Genomic DNA, 7998 nt, shown 5'->3' on the forward strand with positions numbered 1-7998 from the left:
GAAATACCGGATCATCTACTGGGCCACTTTCCCCGCCGGAGTTTTGCTCATCATTTGCGGAGGAATCTTCTACATCGATGGCCTTTACATCCCGCTGGTCGTGCGTGTGGTCTATGCGCCTACCATCAAGATCCTGTTTGGATTGGTTGGGGTCATCCTGGCGTTGGGGACCATTTTTAAAATAGAAAGTAAGATTTCCACATCAAAACCGCAAAGGTACTGATTCTGGTTAGTAAAAAAAAGGAATTCCACATGGAATGGAAAACATTGTGGAGTGGAATTCACGAAAGTAATATAATATAAGTAGCAACTGGGAAGTTTCGTTTTCCATGCAAGATAAAAGTGACATTAATTTCCTCTGGGTAACAAAAAGCCACTGAGAGAGTTATTTTTTTTATTTTTTTGACAGTTGACTAAGTAATAATATTTTTTTCATGGAAATATACACTGGTCTTAAATTACTTTATAAGAAACCATAGTTAAAGATAATCGAAGTCAGATAAAGAGAAATGTGACCTGCACTGCAAAAAAATCTCTCTCTGCATTTGCTTGTGTTTTTTTCGAAAAAAATATTCTAAAGACTTGTAAACTTATTATAAAAATATCTTTATTTTTTTTCAGCGGTGTACCGTGGATTGCTGGAATGGCGAGCCTGGGCAGTATTCGGCCGCATATCCTACTGCGCTTACTTAGTTCACGTATCTGTGATACGGTACAGTGCGGCTAACCACACTTCTTTGTTACACTCGAATTTCTTCCAGATAGTAAGTCCACTTTCGTTCTTTAACCAGAAAATGAACATTGTCCATTAGCCATTCTAGTCAACGAGAACACGAAAGAAGAAAGCATTAAAAAAAAAAAAAGAGGCAGTGTCAAATATGCAAAATGCAAAAAGCCTGCTGCGAACACCGATGTTCGCAATAAAATGGCAGAAAATGTATTTTTTTTTTTCGTTTAAGCAATGTTCAATTAAAGTGATAGAATAAGATGCTCGCAACTCATTGATTCAATTCAATCTTCTAGATAAGAGGCTATTCTAATTTTGAAGTAGAATTTGCCAGTAGGCAACGATCTAGCAACCCATGTTTTTAGCAGAAGTATTTTTTATGTCGTACGCCCATGATGACGAAATGAATGAATTTAAATGAGTTTGAATTTCCCCTATTTCCTGTCAATAGTGAATATTTACGAATAGTAAACTTTTCAGCTCTTATGGCTTTCAAAAATAAATTAGCAAACAAATGTAGGGGATCTGTTTATCATAATCAGCTGGACGCCCTGCGACCTTACTCATTAATTGTCCGTCCGTTTTGCGTATATCTGTACAGTCAACCAATTGGAACCCTAGGCCACTCTATACCCATGTCAAAATGACAAGCAGTAAGAGAAATCTTACAATCTGATTTATAACGTCACTATGACATAGTTCTACAGTGGCCTAGGGTTCCAATTGGTTGACTGTACATAAAACCATTTTTATTCTTCCAGCTCCTGACCTACTTCGGTCTCCTGCTGACGACCTTCGTAGTGGCTTTTCCATGCTGGATGATGATCGAAGCTCCCTTCAACCAGCTGGTGAAGGTCTGCTTCTATCCCAAGCCCAAAGAACAGGAGAACAAGACGCAAGTGACAGGGACAGAGCATGTTGTTGTTATAAGCAACAAGTAGATTTTGCTAGTTGAAGATGATGAAGACCGAAGTATAAAGGCACTGGTCCCACCAGAAGTGAGTAAGATATGAGATATCGGTAGAAACGAAGAAATAGTTATTTGTTATACAAGGGGGCAAAGTTGTATTTTAACGCCGAGTGTGGAATTGAAAAACGAGCAAGTGAAAGGATTCTATAGTTGAACCACGAGCAAAGCGAGTGGCTCGAGAATAGAATCCTGAACTTGCGAGTTTTTTAACACACGAGAAGTAAAATACATTTGCACCCGAGTGTAACACAAATTTTTCCCCTCACTACAGCGAGGAAACTACAACGCAAAAAATGCGTTTATCACTGCTTCCAGTAGTTCCACAGGTGGTAAATCATCTTTATTACCAGATTCACCTGCTTTTATCAATTTTAAAGCAGTTTATTTGACTTTATTCAAGGTCAAATTACTTTACCCATTAGTGGATAAAATGCGTTTTTACCCGCTGGTATTAAAGGACAAAACACGTGTTTCCGAGCTAGTGAGGGGAAAAGAGTCTTTCCTGTGTAAATAAAAGAGACGCTATGATAGTGCTAGCGAGCTATTCGTTACCGAGTGATGGTATTTAGGTACATAGCGTAGATGATTGACACCTTGTTTATAGGCCAAAAATTTAATTAAGATAAAAGAGCTTTCTAGTTCTGGAATGAGTAACTATTATTACCTATTAAGAGTTAGGTACCTATGGCTTAAGACTGTGGTGGGCAGTAAACTGTAGCAAACTGTACTGCCCGCGGAAGGATTTTATCTGGCCCTCCGCGGGTCCTTCAAAATAATGTGTGATATGGACAGCACTGGAGTAAAAATGAGTTTTTGCGAAATGGCCCTCCGAAATTTCTTAAAATTTTGGTCCCCGATGAAAATTGTTTTCCCACCACTGGTTTTACAAATCCTATCTATACCTGTTGATGTAGAATTTAAGGAAAAGTTGGATTACTGTGTATTTTCCTAAACATTGTTTGATTGTTCGAGAAGCTATAATACGTTATGAGTTACGTTTTATTTGTCAAGGCTTAATATTATTATATCAGAATATTTGAAAAATATTGTGATATTTAGTTTTCTATTTAGTGCAATTTATGTATACAGTGTGTTACTACCATGCAAGCATTTTTTCATCAACTGATTATAATATGATCAATTAGAAATCGTTCGCGTATCAGCAAATCTTAGTTATTTTTCCTAAATTTGCATATTAATTATTCAGTATATTGCGTGTACACCAACATTGCACATTCCTACTTGAAAATGTGAAATATACTGTGCTGTACATTGCTAGAATTTTTTTGTTGAAAAAATTATATAGGTAGGTACAGCGGGGGTACTGGGGGACTTGCATCTGATCCCCTGATATTTTTTTTTATTCCAACCCCAACGTGTGATATATTGTTGGATAGGTATTTAAAAATGAATAAGGGTTTGCTAAGATCGTTTTTTGATAATATTAATATTTTCGGAAATAATCGCTCCTAAAGGAAAAAAAGTGCGTCCCCCCCCCCTCTAACTTTTGAACCATATGTTTAAAAAATATGGAAAAAATCACGAAAGTAGAACTTTATAAAGACTTTCTAGGAAAATTGTTTTAAACTTGATAGGTTCAGTAGTTTTTGAGAAAAATGAAAACTACGGAACCCTTTACAATGTTTTACAATGTTTGTATTGTTAAATAGAGTGTCCACCGGTTATATAATTATGGCACTCTTGTTTAGTGCATATAATGTGAAACTCAACTTGATAGTGAAAATGGATAATTTGCAAATTGCCTTCCAGTTGGGAATTGCCCCGCTGTAACTTAGTAAAATTTTAATTAAATAATTAGATACAAACACGGTTAAGAAAATAACTATGTTTGTCAGACTTATATTGACCGGGATATAGAACGCAATAACGAGTATGTCAATGATTACGGTACGTGAATCATTCAAAAATGTTTGATTACGGTACGTCAAAAAAAGCTCATTTGCGGTCAACACACTGTATAGATTTAGATAATTAAGAAAGAAAGCAAGTATTGTTTTACAAGTTGTAAGTAGATTTAAATTGCTTAAATAAATATTAATAAAATATACATAACGATTGTTTATTTTTTAGTCCAATATCATAATACCTAAGTACTACAAAAAGACAAAAATATACACGAATTACCCATGACTTATGATTTAAAATTGCATACATACATACATACATATAATCACGCCTGTATCCCATAAAGAGGTAAGCAGAACACATGAACTACTAAATTTCAGTGCCACTCTTGGCAAAAAGGGGTTGAGAGAAATCCAAATTGTGACATTGCAGTGACATGTTGCCAGCCTCTCGCCTACGCCACAATTGAACCCATATCCCACAGTCGACTTCTACGACACCCATGGGAAGAAAGAGGGTGCTGAAATTTTTAAGCCGTCACCACACGAAACGTGACTTAAAATTATTTAAAGAAAGTGTTTACCTCTCACACTCACTGCAGTAGGTATGTGTAATCATAAACCTCTAAAACCGGCCAAGAGCGTGTCGGGCCAAAGGGATATCAAAAACACTGAGTTCAAAACAATTTTCCTAGAAAAAATCAAAAAAAGGAGCAGCCATAGTTTGCATAGTTTTGTCAAAGGGAGGATACGGAACCCTAAAAAGGGATATACAGAGTAAAATAAAAAGGACCAGCCATAGTTTGCATAGTTTTGTCAAAGAGGATAGAGTATTATAGAGAGTTAACTGTCAAAGTAAAATGTGTACCTAATCACACTGAATAAGACTGCCATCTCTCGACACAAGCCGATACGACCTTCAAATCTTCAAGAAAAGAGCGTACACCCATCTTAAAGGCCGGCAACGCACCTCCAACACCTCTGGTGTTTCGGGTGTCCATGGGCGGCGGTGATCGCTTACCATCAGGCGACCTGTCTGCTCGTTTGCCTCCTATTCCATAAAAAAAAAACTAAAACTTTTGGACCTCAGTTTTGACAATTTGGCCCATATTGTTAGCTTGATACTTGTTAAAATTTCAAATAATAATATTAGCGCCATCTAGCCGAGCGTTCCCCAAAGGTGTAACTCCATATAGGCCACCGTACCTTTTTCTCTAGGGCTTTGAGGTACGTTTTTATCTTAGACTTTATCCGTCTATACGGAGTTATCTTTGGTTTTGTATATAGTGGGCGGTGCTAACTACTTTTACAACGTGAGATATAGTTTTATTTCATGAGCAACTATATTACGAAGACAATATAATTTTACAGCTACAAAAAATAATATACCCACAAACAAACGTCAACTCATCATCATCATCATATCAGCCCTTTATCGCCCACTGCTGAGCATAGGCCTCTCTTCTAGTACGCCACTTCTCCCGGTCCTGGGCTAATAATTAAACGTCAACTAGTTTCTTCGAACGAAAATGTTACTTTTGACACTAAAATATCCGATCCTTATAGTAAGTATTTGACGTACCTATCTAAAAGTTTGAACTATACATAATTTTTTTAGCATTAGAGAGAACGTAAAAGCACGAAGGTTTATTATATGAGGCACTTTTGGCAGAAATTCATCAACTGTCAGTATCTTAAACAGACATTAAATTTTAATAAAATACTCTATTGTTTTCTACACTAAAATTAAAAAAGTTTGTGTATACTTACTAGTATAGGTACATTTAATAAGAAAGTGATTTAAAATTTCCTAATTTAGTTCTGGAAAGGTTGCATATTAAAAAACCTAAAGAAGCAGACATTTGAAACTATTGGTTCATTTTATGAGATGTCAATGTTGTCAATGGTATTAATTTATTTATAAATATTAGGTACGTTATTTGGTGTATTAACGTATAGAATTTCATGATCATCATCATCATCATCATTTCAGCCATTAATCGCCCACTGCTGAGCAGAGGCTAATCTCATCCAGAAGTGCCCCGCAGGTTTTCGAATGTCGTCCATTCGAATTTCATGATACGAGCACTTATGTTATTATTTTATTATTAGTATTCTATTTTGTGCTCCGTGTTTGGTGGCATTCGACGGTGATTACTGCAATGAATCTGAGGCTCAAGTGGCTTACAAAAACACCGTCATGTAGTCCTCTGAACGTTAGTTTCTCGAATAAATAAATAAATAAATAATCACTCCAATTTTGCTTAGCAAATGATCAAATGATGCGGTTGCTACGGGTGCAATTAAAAAAAGCTCTAATAATAACAAATATTGCCCTGTTCTGTTGCTGGTTAAAATTGTATTCCATAAAGGGGTAGGCAGAACACATAAAACTACTAAATCTTCAGTGCCACTCTTGGCAAATTAAAATCTATTTAACCCATACCCCATATACCCCCGGGAAGAAAGGGGTGGTGAAAATCTAATATCGCCTTCTGTGACCTAAGGAGATAAGTTAACCCGTCACCACACAGGACAATTAAAAAAAGCTCTAAAAATAACAAATCTTTGTTTCGTGCTGGTTAAAATTGTTAAAATCTAATATTTGTCCTAAGAAGATAGGTTGACGACGACTACTTCTTTGTTTACCAAATTTCTAACTCTAAAATTACGAGGTATAGTAATCTTTATGTGACCTCCGACTTTCAATAACATCCGATGCGGATATGATATTTTCTGCGTGTTTTAAGTTTTAAGGTTACCTTAAGTAGAACGCCATGATTAAGCTAAAATTTCGAGGTTAACCCCGTTTTTTGGTGACGATTTTATTAAGAAGTAAACACAATAGAGGCAGGACACAAATATGAAACAAGAAAAAATCTATCAATGATATGTTTATTTCATAACCTAACCACGAAATTAAAATTTTGAAAACATCCTCGACATAGTGGACCGATTTTAATGAAACTCACAGCTCACACTCCCGACTAATTCAGCTCTCAAGCTAAAATAAACTAAATCTAAATCGGTTCATCAGTTTGGGACCCACAGACAGATACACACTCACAGACAGACAGACAGACAAACACACAGAAACGTCAAACTTATAACACCCCGTCGTTTTTGCGTCGGCGCCGTCGGTTAAAAACTGTAGTTCTATAGTCAATGTTTTGCAAAAAACAAGACATTTTTTATACCTTTATTTATTTATTTCATACCTTGATACTATGTTGCTATTTTGCACAGAACTATATTTAGATAGAAGAAACAAGTTCATCTATTTGTATAGGGGCCGAGCGTGTCAAATTTTGTACTGAAGTTGATATTTCTTGGCTGTAATTTAAATATGTCTAAGGCTCTTGATTGTTCATAATTTTTGTGTAATATTGCATATTTTTGAATATCACCTAAAGGAAAAAAAAGGCGTCTAATTTTTGAACCATATGTTTAAAAAATTGAAAAAAATCACAAAAGTAGAACTTTATAAAGATTAGGAAAATTGTTTTGAACTTGAAGCTGTAGTTTTTGAGAAAAAGACGGACAACTCAGTGGATTTCACTGAGTTCATTTGACACGCTAAGTAGATACGTTTGCTTGATCTATGGTATGCTATGACATCTGTGCTATTTTGGTATTTTTATTTTGATACAAAGTAGGATTTTTATTACTTACTCATTAAAAACTTCAACGGCTTCCCTCGAAACAACGTCTAATGATTGATTACCTATGTAGAATTTTACTTAGGGCCCATTTACACGGCACTTGAATACGATTTTAGTTACATTGTGGTCTGTTGAGGGTACATACATACAATGAGGAGGCACATTCAAAGATTATGACAGATGGCGCCACCTTATTAGTCCATTGCACAGATAAAGAATTTCATACGTGAGAGCGGGAATATGATTTTTTTTTCTCTCTCAATGCTCTCTCACATATTAATGACAGTTGAATGACCGTGACATGCCTAGGCACTTGCACAAGCGCCGCCTGGCGGGATAAAGTGTCAGTGTGCCTCCTCATTCAGCACACCAATTAAATACTGCGTTGTAATGAAACTCGCAAGCGAGTTGTTATGATGTTTGAGACGGCTTTTAATTGTTTTATGGTAGCTCTAAAAATAATACACTATTTTTCATATTTGTCTATTTGTTCCAAAACTAACGTACAACTGGGTTTTCCACAAAGTCTTTCCCTGTCCTATATCATCGCATAATGACTGATAGCGAACTAAACTTGCTCGGCAAAGTTTGTCATGAAATGATTCACGCTTGATTGAGGAAAACTCTCGATATAAATAATAAAAAATATTATTTTTAAAATCCGATTTAGGATTTCGTAGTCAAATAAAAACCCGTATATAACTGTAAGCCAAGAAAAGTACCGAATGGACACCAAATATAGTGCGGCGTGATAGCAGACCGCGAAGGAGATGG

The 7998-nt window shown here is 35.9% G+C and overlaps 1 protein-coding gene across 1 annotated transcript in view; it reads left to right on the forward strand.

Annotated features, from left to right (window-relative positions):
- The window catches only part of LOC125234854 (nose resistant to fluoxetine protein 6-like), a 37137-nt gene extending 37007 nt beyond the window's left edge, over positions 1–130 (forward strand). The window contains exon 11 of the mRNA XM_048141272.1: positions 2–130. The gene's annotated coding sequence lies outside the window, so the exon portion shown is untranslated. The remainder of the gene's footprint in view (position 1) is intronic.
- The last annotated feature ends 7868 nt before the right edge of the window (positions 131–7998 follow it).

The sequence above is a fragment of the Leguminivora glycinivorella genome, chromosome 16 (assembly GCF_023078275.1).
Source record: "Leguminivora glycinivorella isolate SPB_JAAS2020 chromosome 16, LegGlyc_1.1, whole genome shotgun sequence".
Lineage (NCBI taxonomy): Eukaryota > Metazoa > Arthropoda > Insecta > Lepidoptera > Tortricidae > Leguminivora > Leguminivora glycinivorella.